Source organism: Marmota monax, unplaced genomic scaffold, assembly GCF_021218885.2.
Source record: "Marmota monax isolate L192 unplaced genomic scaffold, Marmota_monax_Labrador192_F-V1.1 WCK01_AAM20220418_F8-fsc00210, whole genome shotgun sequence".
NCBI lineage: Eukaryota > Metazoa > Chordata > Mammalia > Rodentia > Sciuridae > Marmota > Marmota monax.
In genome coordinates, this window is record NW_026695248.1 from 640,580 (window position 1) to 655,063 (window position 14,484).

At 43.8% G+C, this 14,484-nt stretch overlaps 2 protein-coding genes across 8 annotated transcripts in view; both read left to right on the forward strand.

The window, feature by feature from the left end:
- The window catches only part of Inpp4a (inositol polyphosphate-4-phosphatase type I A), a 133,155-nt gene that overhangs the window by 39,178 nt on the left and 79,493 nt on the right, over positions 1-14,484 (forward strand). The window lies entirely within an intron of this gene.
- The window catches only part of LOC124090007 (STING ER exit protein-like), a 70,456-nt gene that overhangs the window by 39,164 nt on the left and 16,808 nt on the right, over positions 1-14,484 (forward strand). The window lies entirely within an intron of this gene.

A 14,484-nucleotide genomic window follows, 5' to 3' on the forward strand; every position in this document is an offset into this window, starting at 1 on the left:
AACAATCGCAAAGTACCTGGGGCTGGGGTTGTGGCTCAGTGGTAGAGCACTTGCCTGGCACATGTGAGGCACTGGGTTCGATCCTCAGCACCACATAAAAATAAATAAATAAAGGTACAACTAAATAAATCTACAACTAAAAAAAAAAAAGTACTTTAAAAACAAAAAAGCAAAATACTTAAGTTATAGCAATGGTGAGAAATAACTGAAAAACTCTGTTTGCCGGTCTGTTTTATACCTGCTCCTTGGTCTGTGGGCATTCTTATAGTTGCAAGCGCAGTGTGCATCTTGTTCTGAGTTCCATACCTGGAATTATCCCTGTAGTGGTGCTGCCATGCCCCCTTCCACCAGCTCCAGGTGGAGACGCAGCCAACTGGTGGTCTTGAATGAAGTCCTGCTCTGGAGTCCTTTAATTGCTCTTGATTAAATGCTAACCTGAGGATCAATGCCTGAGGGTGTTCTGTCTACTGGAAACAAGTGGGAGCTCTTTGGAGAGCCTGCTTTAAACTGAAGTTCAAGGAAGTACTGAGAGGTGGAAGATGGGATAGGGTAGGGTGGGGTGGGGAGTATTTTGACTGAGGGGAAGCCTCGCATCCCACCTAAAGACTTGGGACCCTTGCCTTTCCGTGCACCTTCCTGTGTGTGTGGCTTCAGCAGGAGGCTGCAATAGGACTCTGCTGCTCTGGTCTCTGGCTACTTGTGGGAGTAGCAAAATGAGGGTAATGAGAGCCGAGAAGTCTCAAAGAGGGGGAGAACTTTTGTTGGTGGTTGGAAAGTGTCAGACATATCTGAGCTCCCATGAAAGGTGGCACCCTGAAGGGAAATTCAGAAGCACGTTCTGAAGGGAATGTGGTCTTGAGTTTCACGGGGAGCTCGGAGTCAGGGAGGTGGAAATTGAAATGTGGGATTAGGCCACAGGAGAAGGACTTGGGCATTGCCCACCGGAAGGCTTTAGTGGACAGCACTGGCAAGGGAGGCACACACCAAGTATGGGCCTGGCCTGAGCCGGTCCCCAGTTGGAAAGGAGAGATGGCCACACCAAGCTGAGTGACCTCTGTAGGGCCCTGAGTCGCTGAAGCACCAAGTGAGAGCTGTCATTTATACAACAACTGTTGACGCCATTGGTACCAGGAGCTCAGGGTCTTTCACCTTGGGGAGTCTGTGCTGGAACGCTGAGCTACCAGTCTCCCCTGACAATCTCACTTTGAGGGGAAAGTCAACCTGATGCTTGCTTGTGGCATAGCACAAAATGTGTTTTCTACTGTAAAGTTATGGAGGTGTAATCATTTCCCGGAGGGAGGTGGAGTGGGGCCATCTTTATATTCTCTGAGGTTTTGTCCTTGCTTGACATAGTATTTCATGAGGGGTTTATACATCCTCCCCTGTGCAGCCACAAACTTCCGACTGCCTTTCCTTTCCTTCCATATGGAATAACATCTTTACAGGACACATGCTCCTGGGCTGCAGTGGACAGCCTGGGAAGGCCCAGGGTGATGGAGCTTATCCAGAACTGTAACCTCGGGAGATGTGGTGGCGGAGGCCTTGGGGAGAAGTGGTCCAGTTCTGGGTGTGTCCCCAGGACATGTCAATAGGTCAGAGAGGGGAGGGAGGGGCTGATAGAGGAAGGGAAGACTCCATGTTCTTGGCACATCCCCCTGGAGAGCATCGGTGCCATCTTGCTGAGACGGAGATGACTGGAGGTAGAGCAGCTCGGACACAGGAGCAGCATGATGCTCTCAGGAAGCGTCAGAGACTCTCCTGACGAGGGACTGGTTTTCCTGCTAGTTTCCTTTTTCTGACTTTCTGTTTATCATACCAGAATCTCTAAAAGGAGAAGCTGGTTTCAGAAACAGCACTTGGCTCTGGAGCAGGGATTCCCGTCCAGTGTGAAGGTAAAACGGTGTGTGAGAGGACGGTGTCTTCACCCTAAGCCCTGCTCCTGTGTGGAGGTGGAGAGGAGCTTGGGGTTCTGGTGAGGAGCTGGACTATACTTGGTCAGTATGTGAGGTGCCTTGGAAGTGTCCATAGTTGGCTTCAGTCCTGACCTCATCTTGTCCCTTTGGGGATGCCTTCCTCCTTCTCCTGTTCTGTTTAAACATGGCTCCTTGTCATGGGCTCTCCACCCATCTGTGACCCCCAGGGCCTCCAAGTGGGCAGGTCAGAATGTGAAACAGAGTTTTGCACAAGTCTGCAGTCAGTGGCCACAGCAGCGGGAGAGGTGGTGCCTGAGGGAGGCCAGGTAACACTGGGGGCTTAAACCTGGCATCCTGAATTAAGAGTTTACAATATTTGAACTTTTTGCTTTGAAAACAAAATACATTCCAAAGAAAATAAGCTTTTTAAAATAAGCTTCTTAATAATAAAAAAAATAATGGTGTGTGTGTGGGGGAATAAAATGAAGTCATTTTATTTTATATTTCATCCTATTTTATATTTCATTTTATTTTATATTTCAGGTCATTTCTCTTTATATTGATGGAGGGAAAAAAAAGTTAAATAAACCCAAACCGGGTCATACAGACCATAGTAGGAACAGTAAGTTCTGTCTGTATCTAATTGTAACCAAGATCCAGTTAATCAAAAACAAATTGTTTTTCCAAAAGTGGATGGGGATGAATTTTCCAGAGGGTTTTCACATTATGGGTAGTAACTAGTCAGATGGCAGGTTTTTCTGGGTTTAGAGGAAGGTTTCTATTTTCAGTAGCTGCCTCCCCTGAAAGTGCACTGCTCCCTGAGCTAGTGGCACAGTAATGACTAAGCTGGACCCAGAGCAAGGAGGGCCCAGGGCAGAAAGCAAACCTGGTGCCCTCAGGCCCAACCCTCACCTGATGGCTGCTCTCTCTAAAGCATAGGCACACACTCGTCTGGAAGATTTGGTTTCCAGGCCCCCAGCAAGAAGGAGACCGCGCATTTCAATCGACAAGAATATTAAAAGCTATAAGCTAATGGCAAGTGGAGTGAGACTATCTTAACAAGTAGATGTGAACACTGAAAAGCAAGAGCAAGCCAAGCGCATTTGACATGGACTCAAGCAACCTCTTACATCTCAAGAAAAGGCCCCTTTGTATACAGTTACTCCTGAGCCATGTTGATCTTCCCCATGTGGCAAATGAGCCAACAGTGGAGCCTGGGGCAAGTGACCCTCTCCACAGCTATCATAGGGCAGGATTGGATCTGTACTCTATTTCTAACTAGGAGTTTCATTTTCAGAATAGTCCTTACAGTCAGAGAGGAATATAAGCCATTTCAGAATATTTCTCCTGGTTTGCTATAAAAATTGCCATCTAATTGTATCTCATTGGCCAAAGCAGTGCCAGAGGTTTCCCTACTGTGACATCTCTGTTGTCTGAAGGAGTGGCCCTTTGATAGGCTGTCCCTTGGAGGACTGTACATCTGGCCCTTTGTCATTCATTCCCATTTTACTCAGAATCTGTTCTGCCTTCAGCTGGCCAAGGAGATCTCATAGGCATGTGAGGACAGGAATCTGGAGGGGTCTCAGGGGCCCTGTAGGTTTCACTGGTTTGTTGTGGTTATGAAAGTGGACACAGTCAGGTCCCAGGGGAGAAACAGGCAGGCGCTAGCTCTGGAATGGGTGCCACAGGGCCTGCATGAGGAGCACAACCCCTGGACCTTCTGGCATTAGTTTCATATCTACAGAGACCCATATGGAACATAGAGCCCATCTGGGTCTTCTTGCCTGAAAAAATGTAGCAGTAGATTGCTGAATACTGACTTTGGATTTCATAAGTTATTGGAGATTCTCATTTTATAGGTGAGAGGTCTGGAGCTGGAGGGTGTCCAGGATCTAGTCCAGTTCTTCCACCTGCAGGTCAGAGTTGGCATTGGAGCCAGTATCTATGATCCCTCCCCTGATAGTATGAGTCAGTGGCTTTATCCCAGAGTTTCAACCTGAGGGACCCCAGCCACCCACCCTACCAGCTGCCCATCAGGTGGAGGTGTTTGACTGGCGTCTTCACATTCCTAATTCCCTTCTCAACTGGATTCTGAGAATACCATCTGCTGTCCTTGGAGGTTGGGCAACACTCGGTGACCTTCAAGAGCATGCTGGTAACTCCGTTTCGCCCAGGCCTGCACACCTGAGCCTCTTGCTAATTGGGAGAGATAAGCACCACATTTTCTTTGAATATTGATTAGAACCTTGTTGGCCTTTTCGGGTGAGCCCACTGTGTTTAGAGGGGCTCCCTGTTGGGATTTATTATGAGGATGTGTGTAGGACTCGTTTACCCAGCTGCGTGATGATCTGTGATCCCACACCTCTCATGATGGCAGATTTTCCTTACATTTTACAGATTACTTGCTGAGTAGAATTTATGTCTAGGTAACTTTTTTTTTTAAACAAAAATAATATCTTTTTAAAGACTTGGTTTAATTCTTACAGGGGGGAAGTTTCTTCACAGCATATATAGTTCATATTGTACTGGTTAATACCAGCTTCCTTAACATGGAATATTAGGCTGAAAGGAGTTTTTCATATATTTTGTCAATCAAGAATAAAGAAATTAGGAATAAATTTTATTGGAATCTGCTTCTGGGATTGTTGTGTTAGGAGCTCTGTGAATCTGTTCCTCAGTGAAACAATAGTAACTGGGGAAAATTATTTTAAGAAAACATCCAATTAAAGTCTCTGGAAAGTGTCCTGAAGGCATATAGTAATTGGAGAAATATCTGATTGTGACATCTACTAAATCTCTGGAGTTTGTGGCAGCTGAGCCATGACCCACTCCTTTCCTCCCACCCCAGCCTGTTGCCCAGCTCAGCATGATGGAGTGTGGTTGTGCAGGCAGGGCTTTCCCCCCACGCTTTTATCAAGGACAAAGTTATCACCTCAGAGTGGCAGTCTGTCAGCATTTCTCATCCCACTTCCAGAACTCCAGGCCACAAAGGCTGAGTTCCACCAGGGTGTTCTGCCACTCCTCACAGGGCAGAGGCCCCAAATGCCATCTGTCACCCCAGTCTTGCCAGCCAAGAAACCTAAGGCTGCCATCCCCATGCAACACCCGGCTTATGAATTAGAAATGTTACTGTGAGAGAAGCAGGCTACTCTGCTCCCACCTCCAAAGAAGCAGTTCAGATTTTGACCAGGTAAAAGAAGTAGGCTGTAAAAATAGAAAACTCTGGAGCTCTCCTCAAGGGTATCAGTTTATAAGAGAGAGCAGGGAAGTTTAAGCCTAAGGGTGGTCTAAAAGAAAAAATAAATGTATGTATGTATGTATGTATGTATTAAGTATATATAGAAGGATGGATTGATTGGTTAGTTGATTTTGGTGGCAAGCAATTAAGATGCTGGTAGCTCCATGAAAGCAATAGACAAAGCAAGATACAAGCAGGAAAGAGGCAACTAAGAAGAGACATTCTGGAGTCAGAACAAACTTCATACAATGACATCAAAAGCTATCCCTGCAAAAGACCTGTATTTAATTAGATTGTAGAGCAATTTATGTTCCCAGTCTTGTCTAAGATAGACCACAGAGCAATCAGTCAGCAATTAGTTGGGCCTAAGAGCTGGGTGTGGTAATGTCATGTCAGAGGCAGACAGCCTAACAGAGTGATCAGGGAGAGTACTGTCAAGAAGAACCCAGATATAACCATTGTCACCCAGAGAGATTATTTGTTGTATATGCTCAAGGATGTGCCCTACAAGGAGCAGCTTCAGAGGTTGCATGCTACATGGTGGAGGTCAGGGGATAGGTTTCACCAAACTAGCCCAGCCAGGTCTCTGAAAAAATAAACAAAAGCAAATCTCCTCTCCTGGAGGAGAGGGGATCAGTGTCCAGAGTTTCTGCATTGCCATTTTCAACATGAAATTAGAAGATGTGCAAAGAAAGAGGAAAGTAAGACAGGAAGACTAACAGGTAACAGAAGGACCTAATAGAGGACTGAAATGTTAGTCTTAAAGGATTCAAAAGTAATCTAAAATATATTCAAAGAACTAAAGGGAGGGGCTGGGGTTATGGCTCAGCGGTAGAGCGCTCGCCTCACACGTGCAAGGCCCTGGGTTCTATCCTCAGCATCACATATAAATAAATAAAATAAAGTTATTTAAAAAAAAAGAACTAAAGGGAATCATCCTTAAAGAAGTAAAGGATGAGGACATCATCTCACCAAATAAGGAGTATCAATAAAGGAATTGATTGAAAAAAATGGAAATTATAGAATCAAAAAGTTACAATAACTGAAATAAGAATTCACTAGAGGGACACAATAGTAGTGTTAATTGCTAAAGAAAGAATCAGTGAATTTGAGATAGAATAGTAGAGATTATGCAATCCAAATAACAGGGGAAAGAAAGAAGAAAATGAACAGTCTTAGAGATGTGTAGTATTCAGTGAAGCACACTAGCAAATGTAATAAGAGTATTAGGAGGAAAAGAGAGAGAGAATGAAAGCAACAAGCAAAGATACTAGAATAAATAATAGGCCAGACACAGTGGTGCATGCCTATAATCCTAGCTACTCTGGAGGCTCAGGTAGGAGGATTCAAAATCTAACGCCAGCCTGAGCAATTTAGGCAGACGCTGTCTCAAAATAAAAAAGGTTGGGGATGTAGTGATAGAGCATTTCTGGATTCCAGTCCTGGTACTACCAAAAAAAAAAAAAAATGGGTGAAAAACATTTATCTGTACATCTTAGAAACTCAGTGAACTCCAAGTAGGTTAGACTCCAAAAGATTCACCTGCAGGCACAGCAAAGTAAAAATGTTGAGACAAGGAGAATATCCTGAAAGCAATAAGAGACTAAGGACTCATTCTGTAGGTGGGAGAAATGAACAGCTAACCTCTCATTAGGTACAGTGGACCCAGAAGGCAGTGGGACAGCACAAAGGGTGAAAGAAACAAACAACAAAAATCTGCCACCTTAGTATGTCTACCCAGCAAAGACATCTTTCAAAAATGAAGGTGAATTAAAGACATTTTCAGATTTCAAAAACAAAACAAAAAACTAGAGAATTTGTTGTTAGCTTACAGGAAATACTAAAAGGAGGTTCTTTAGGCTGAAAGCAAATGACCCCAGATGACATTTTAAATTCAGATGAGAAAACAAAGACTGCCAGTAAAGGTAACTATGAAATTATAAATGCATAATTTTTTTGCTTTCTTCTTTTAGCCAATTTTAAAAAGTGGTTTTAGAAAATAACACATACATAATTATGATGTGCATGATGATACAACATTGAGAAATGAGGTGCATCTGGCATTGGTAGCACAATGGAGGCAGGTGGAGCAAACCTCTATTGAGGATGGAGACGGACGTCATGGTGACCACGTCCTCAGGAGGAAAGGTGGAGAAGGCTGGTAAACTAGCTCTGTAGCTTGTACTGCTCGCCTCTCTTCTTTAAAGACAACATTGTACAGAGTAGCAATTATGACAGTGTTTTGGGGTTGTGTAATAATATTATGTGTATATGTGTGTATATATATATATATATATATATATATATATATATATATATATATATATATTATAATGTATTGTGTATACCAATAATAGATGAGATGGGGAAGTGGCACTAGAACTGAACAGGAGTACTATTTCTGTATCTCCCTGGGATCCTGTGAGTGAAGGAATGAGAGAGAGGTTACACTAGAAAATATCTATATTATGTGGTGTGCATCTCCAAATATGTAACAGTGAATCCCACCATTGTGTATAAACGCATCATTAAAAATATGGAAAAAAATTAAAAGAAAATGTCCAATTAATGAAGAGGAAAATAGCATCAAAAAGTCTATTCCCTTGTCACCCCAAAGGGCTTTTATTAAGATGCATATTACACTTTTAAAAGATTCTACTGGAAAAGAAATTTCATCAGGTTTCTGGATGGAGCCCTCAGCCATCTCTGACTTATTCTGGGTCTGTTTTTCCAAAGTGTCTTTTAAATGTGCTTGTGAGGAGAAAGGCAAGAGCTGTGCCCTGAGGGAGACAGAGTTCGGGGCTGGTTCCTGGTTCTACTGAGGGTCGCTTTTCCCTCTGCAACACGGGGTTTCAAGCATCACCCTCAACACTCAGTGAGATAATGACAGGGAAGTGCTTGACACCACCTCTGCCTCCGTTACACCCCTCACATCTGATGTGCAGACCTGCACCCTCTGTGAGCAGATGCTGGGCTCTCCTGCTCCTCAGCCTCCCACTGGCTGCAGCACCAGCTCAGATGATAGACTGGAGCAATGCATTGGATGGAAAGTATCAGGTAGAATGTGCAAGGTGTCTTGGTGTGACTGACTTGTGCCCTCCCCAAATTCATAGGTTGACAGCCTGACCCCCAGTATGACTACACTTGAAGGTAGGGTATATAAAGAGGTAGTTAAGGTTAAATTAGGTCATGAAGGTGGTGTCCTAATCCAGTAGGACTGGTGTCATTATAAGAAGAGACACCAGGGAAAAGACACGAAGTGAAAAGCTGGCGGGAGGACACAGCAAAAAAGGCACTGTCCGCTGGCTTAAGAGTGTGCTCTCAGAAGGGACTGAAGTGGCTGGCACCTTGACCTTGGACTCGCCAGCCTCCAGAACCATGAGAAAATAAGTGTCTTGTTTCTGAGGCACATTATGTTATGGCAGCCAGAGTAGACTACCACACATTAAAAGTGGAGACTCAGTGTTCTTTCTCATACCCACCTGAGTGACTGCCAATTTCTGCCTCCTTTAGCAACTGGGGAAGCGGCCCCATTCAGAATTGTAAAGGTGGAAGCCAGGAAGATGTAGTAAATTAAAAATGGCTGTCTTGGAGGTTGTCTTCTCTCTGCTCCATCATGTCTGTTTGCCATCTGTCCACCTGCTATGGGGTCTGGCTGATGTGCACAGTGGCACGTAGAAACAGGATGGAATGTTAGCAGCCATTCCCAAAATGCCAGGTTTGCTTTGGGTTTTGACCCCTTCCGTCTCTCCCTGCTATAGCAGTGTTGATGATTCATCATGGGTGTTTTCAGATCTGCTTTGCGCTTTCTCTGTTTTCCACTCCTTGGATGTGAGATTTGATCTTCTCATGCAGCCTTGTTTCAGATCTGCAGAGTGCTATATTTATTTGACTTTATTTGAAATTTTAAGGCTTTTCTTAATGTTGTTCCAAGTGATCTGATGAATGTCGGACTCTAGAATTTATACCTTAAAAGGCTGAATCGCTGATGTGTTTGGAGACTTTCTTCTGACTATCCAGGGCAGGGAAGCTAAAAACCCCTTTGGAATTAGTGTCAAATTAGTGTCAAACTTTAATTAATAAAGTTGTTTTTTAGAGCTCTTTTAGGTTCACAGCAAAATTGAGGGGAAAGTAGAGAGATTCCCACATCCTCTGACTCCACATAGAAAATCTTTCTCGGTAGTGTTCATGAGGAAAGGAGGAGGAGATTGTTGTTTAAAGAAATAATAAGGTTGGAGGTGTCAGGCCACCCACCCAAGTCTGGTAGGAACGTGGGCCCAGAGCCCAGCATAATATCACTGGGGTGCCCAGTGACTACCTGTGGGGCCCAGCAAAAACCACAGGAGATGTCACCAACTGGATCAGATATAATTTCTGGGCAGGTGTTCTCATTGCTCATACCTCAGGCTATCATTCTTCAGAAATAATGTGTCACTTAAGGTTTAAATCCTAACTTCCACCCAAATCCTATCTCATTTGACCCTTAGCAAGACCTAGAAACATTAAATTTAACATCGTGAGTTGTGGTCTACAAACTCTCACATGCACTTTCTTATTTGAGATTTTCAACAAACCTTCTGTTGGTTTGTTTTTTGGGTACTAAGGGGTTTAAGGCAAGCGCTCTACCACTGAACTACATCCCTCTCCCAGCAAACCTTGTAGGTAGGACTATCTTTCCCACTTTATGGCAGTGGCCGTGGATTCAGAGTCAAGCTTTCCAACAGTCAGACAGTTGGTTGAGGGTTGGGGATGAAGATGGAGATGGCACACTGGCTCCATGAGCCCTCTCTTGGTCCAGTGTTTCCTAAAGGGCAGGTCTGCTATTAAAAAACCATTCAGTGATGCTTGTTAAAGCATGGTAAGGACAGTTTTTTAAAGGACTACCTCAGTGTGTTCAGAGACACAACAGGGTCTTGCATTCGGGAGAGAGATTAGGCGCAGTTTCAATTACAGAGGGCAAGTAGAAACATATAGCCAAAGAGTAGGGTGGGGATCAGTGGATGGAAAATTACTTAGAGAGAACATCAGGGGTCAGGGGGATTCTGACTAAACTGGTCTAACCAGTTTTTTTTTACTAAGGATAGGCCAGAGTTACTAGTCATGTACTAGAGTAGTGGTGGTGGTAAGGGATGATGATCTTGGTCAGCGATGATGATCTTGATCAGCTATGGATGATGATCAGATACCTGGGTGGGAGGTCCTTGCTAAACTACCTAAGCAGGGCTCTTGGCTAAACCTGGATTCTTATTAGGTAGTGCACAGATGGGCCTAGAAGAATGTTCAGGATCCAAAGTTTGGCCAACAGAGAATCTTTGTCACTGCCCCTAGTAGGAGAGCAGCAAGCTTTAGATTTGAATAGTTAAGTAAATATTTAGCTATCAAAATAGTTCATGTAGCACATTTGTTAAAAATTTATTTGAAGAAAAACTCATGAGCCATAGTATAAGTCATGGTAGAAGCAATGGCCCCCTGGGTGCCTGCAGTTCAGAAAGTACTGTAGGATCCGTGCCAACTTTGGGAGATGACAACTTCTTGTCTTAGCCTTGTTGGTTGTGCACAGAATGTCCTCACTCAGACTGGGAATAATGATTTTCTGTGGTGGCCAGGCTTTGTTGTAAGGAGCAAATGACAAAATAGAGTGAGCATAATTTATATCATTTTGGGAACTTTGCCAGTGTAGCACAGTAGTTTGGGTGGGTGGGGATGGCATGGGGATGAGGGGTGGCAGGTGGTGCAATGAGGTGCCCAGAGTGTGATTTGCCTGAGACTGAATGGTTAAATGAAGACCTGAACCAGGCCAAGAGCCTAGGTGTTCTGACTTTGTGTCATTTGTGTCCATTGCATTTCTCTGCCTCTCACTGATAGTAGGTAGATGTGCCCTATGTGGCTGTACTGAGTGTGCTGTTGGTTTTCAACTGCACGGCTGTTAGGATCCTTGGCTATGTGTACAGTAGCTCAGGCTAATTTACGACCTCAGTCATCTTCATGCAGCGTGCCCACTGCCTCCCCATCCAGCGTTCTGGAATGTTGTGAATGTGTTCACCTTGCCCAGTGAGTAGGCAGTTCTCTCCAAGAGCCTAGTTCTCACTGAGCTCCACTTATAGGGCCAGATCATAGTCTAGGGTGTTAGGTGACACCTGTGTTCTCCAGATGAGAGAGCTCATTCCACCTGCAGAGGCCCACCCTGCCTGGCTGCACTGTCAGTGTCCTGGCCTGTGTTAAGGAGGCTGGGCCTGAAGTGGGCTGGTAAGGGGAGGCTTAAGGGGTTCGGAGGATGTACCTGCTTCATGCCGGTTTCCAGCTTTTAGTTTTTCTGCAGGTTTCTTCTAATGAGAGATGGCAACAATCTGAAAATTGAATTTTGAAAACATATTTTCTTTGTTCCCTTTACTACCCAACTTCCAAGAATATTTACTATAAAATGTAAAAAGCCTAAGTAGAGCTTTTAATTAGCTTTCACTGTCTCGGTGGTAGTAGCATTACATGTGCTATGTGGCAGGGAGAAACTTTGTGGGGGCCTTTGTTCTCAGTGCATTCTCTTTATTTCAGAATTCAGCTGCAAATATTTGAGAAAAAAAGAAGTAATGGCTAAAGTACCTCTTGACACTTTTCTTAGGATTACACAGATATCCCAACCCATTCACATTCTCTTCAGAAACATAACCAGCTTAGGAATCTTTCTGGAATAAGGCCACAGTGAAAGAAAGGGAAACTAGTTCTAGCAGCTTTTTGGAACAATCTCACTTTTGTACTGCATGGGAGAGGTAATTTGGAAAGTCTAGCTCCAAGACAAAATATGGCCCTGGTATAAGGTTTTTGCTAATGGACTGGAAATTTCTTGGGTTTTTGAGTTATCAGGTGGTTTTAGTTTCTTTTGTTGTTTGAGTTTTATTTTTTATATCTGCAGAACCAATGCATCCTTCAGAGCTGGTGAGCATGGCTTGACTTTAGGTTTCGTTGTGCTGGTGTCAGACTGATCTTTGGAACCCTTGCAGACCTGCCGGGCTAAGGGAGTTTCCCTTTGTGTGATGGTTGTAATTGTTGCCTGTCTGTTCTTCAGCAGGTGCATCTTGACCCAGCCTTACCAGGCCTGAGCACAGGTCACTCTTTGCTCAGCTGGTAAGGAATGATGCTCATTGCAATCCTTGTAGATTAGGCAGGATCCTTCCGGTTTGGATCAAGTGAGCAAGAGGTTTGTTCTCCTTCCCCCTCCTCCTCCTCTGACTCCTTTTTCTTTTTTTATAAGAATATGGAGCACTGAAGTTCTTTGAACACTTTACCTTAGTAAAGTGTTCCACCCATCAATAAATGATTAAAACGGTTTCCATTTTTACAGTTAAAGCAGGTAGATAATATACCACTTCACTAGAGAGCTACATATAGTTAAGCATGCAGAATGTGTGATTCAGTATTTCCGAGGTACTTAGAAGACCAAGACATCTCTCCTTGATGTTGATTTGCTGGTGAGGAAGCTAGAAACAGAATTGGCTGGTGGTGCCCACTGGGAGGCCTTGGGCAGGTCGTTCCTAGTCTCCTGGCTTCCTGCCTTGATTAAAAAATAACTTTGTCTTCCTGGCATTTCATTGATCTGTGGTTGTTGCTTTGCATTTGGAGCCCTTTAAGGAATTTTGTTGCTACTTAGAAAATATGTTTTCTCTTGAAGCCAGCTTCTACATTTGTGAATTAGAAAATAAGCTTTCTTAGTGGTGATAAAAATAAATCAGACTTACCCAACTCAAGGCACCTGAAACACAGGAACTTTCAAATTATTATTTGTTCTGCTCTTTCAGTGGTGATCTAGGAAGAAATAATGTATATAGAGTGAATCTGCCAGTGCCTCACGGGCTCACTTGCTATCCTGCTGAAGGTGCCAGGGTGAGAATGGCAGAGGGATCAGCAGGAACAAGGGGTTTGGCTGGAGCTGGAATTCTGCACACTGTTATGCATTGCAGACACCAGTGTTTGCAAATAGGCCTAAGACCATCTTCAGATAAGTATCCTCCCTTTGTTTTCCTGAAGCTCCATTAGCAGGGAGTTTTGAAGGTTGCCTGGATTTCAAGTCTTGAATTAGTAATTTGCTTTCCAGTAAATAAAACTGAAACCTGGCTTTGCTTTCAGTATAAATTAGAATGTGGAGCTTCCCATTCTTAAAGGTCTTGAGTAGTCCAAGTCAGTGGGTTAGTCAGCTTTCTGTCTCTGTGACAAAGGACCTGAAATAAATAATTAAAAGAAGGAAAGATTTATCTTGGCTCATGGTTTCCTAAGTTTCAGTTCATGTTTACTCAACCCTACTGTTTTTTGAGCCTGTAGTAAGGCAGCACCTGGTAGTGGGAGCATGGAGTAGAGAAAACCTGGTCACCACATGACAGCTGGGAAGGAAGATAGACAGGAAGGAGTCAGGCTTCTAATGTCCCTTTCAAGAGTGTGCCCCTGACCATTTAACTTCCTTCTGTGCCCCATCTCCTGAGAGTTCCACCACTTCCCTATAGTGCCACCCACTGGTGACCAGTGTTATGGGCCCTTGGGACGTTTAGGGTGCAAGCATCTGACTAGCCCCTCTGGGAGCTAGTGAGAGCTTATCTCCTATGTCAAGAGTGCACTTTGCTGTTAAGTACTAGTAAAGGCTTTGGAATGGTTGTATCTCATGAGCAGGCTGACCTTGGGCAAGGCCCCCCCCACTGGCCTGCCATTTTTATGTGGCCTGCACTGCCCTTGTGTTGAGCTGGTTTACTCTCTGTGGTGCTTCCCTTGTTAAACTTCTTGACCATTGAAGTTTTTGTAAGAAGAATGGGATGTAGGCTTCATTCTTGAACTGTAGAATATGTGTCACCAGTGTGAATTGAGGACAGCATGGTGACTGTTTCTCAAAACACCTTGATACATCATCACTTGTCAAACCAGAATGTTTTCCAGTAAATGAATGGAACCTTTTGGGAACCATAAGAGAAGGAAATTGCAAGTACTTGTACAAAAATAACAGAAGCCCCTGCCCATAGAGCCAGCTTGTCACCGTAGAAGCCCTGTCTTAAGTTGCAGCTTGCTGATTCATGGTGTGTGTGGGGTGCATTGCCCATCCTGTTTTCCCACTGAAATATCTTGTTTCTGTGCAATACTTACCTAAGTGTTGGCTCCTCTTTTTGCCTTTTCACTTTACTATAAGTTGGTATTGTTGGCTAGGCTTATCTCAATCCTGTTCAAAAAGTTTTGTTTTTTTAATAATTTTAGTTGAAATATTTTGAACAAAAACATTGACTTTGTTTTCAAGGAGCTTAGTTTCAGCCCAAGAAATGGAAATCAATCATGAAGGATACAAAGAAGCTGCTCCCATCCTGA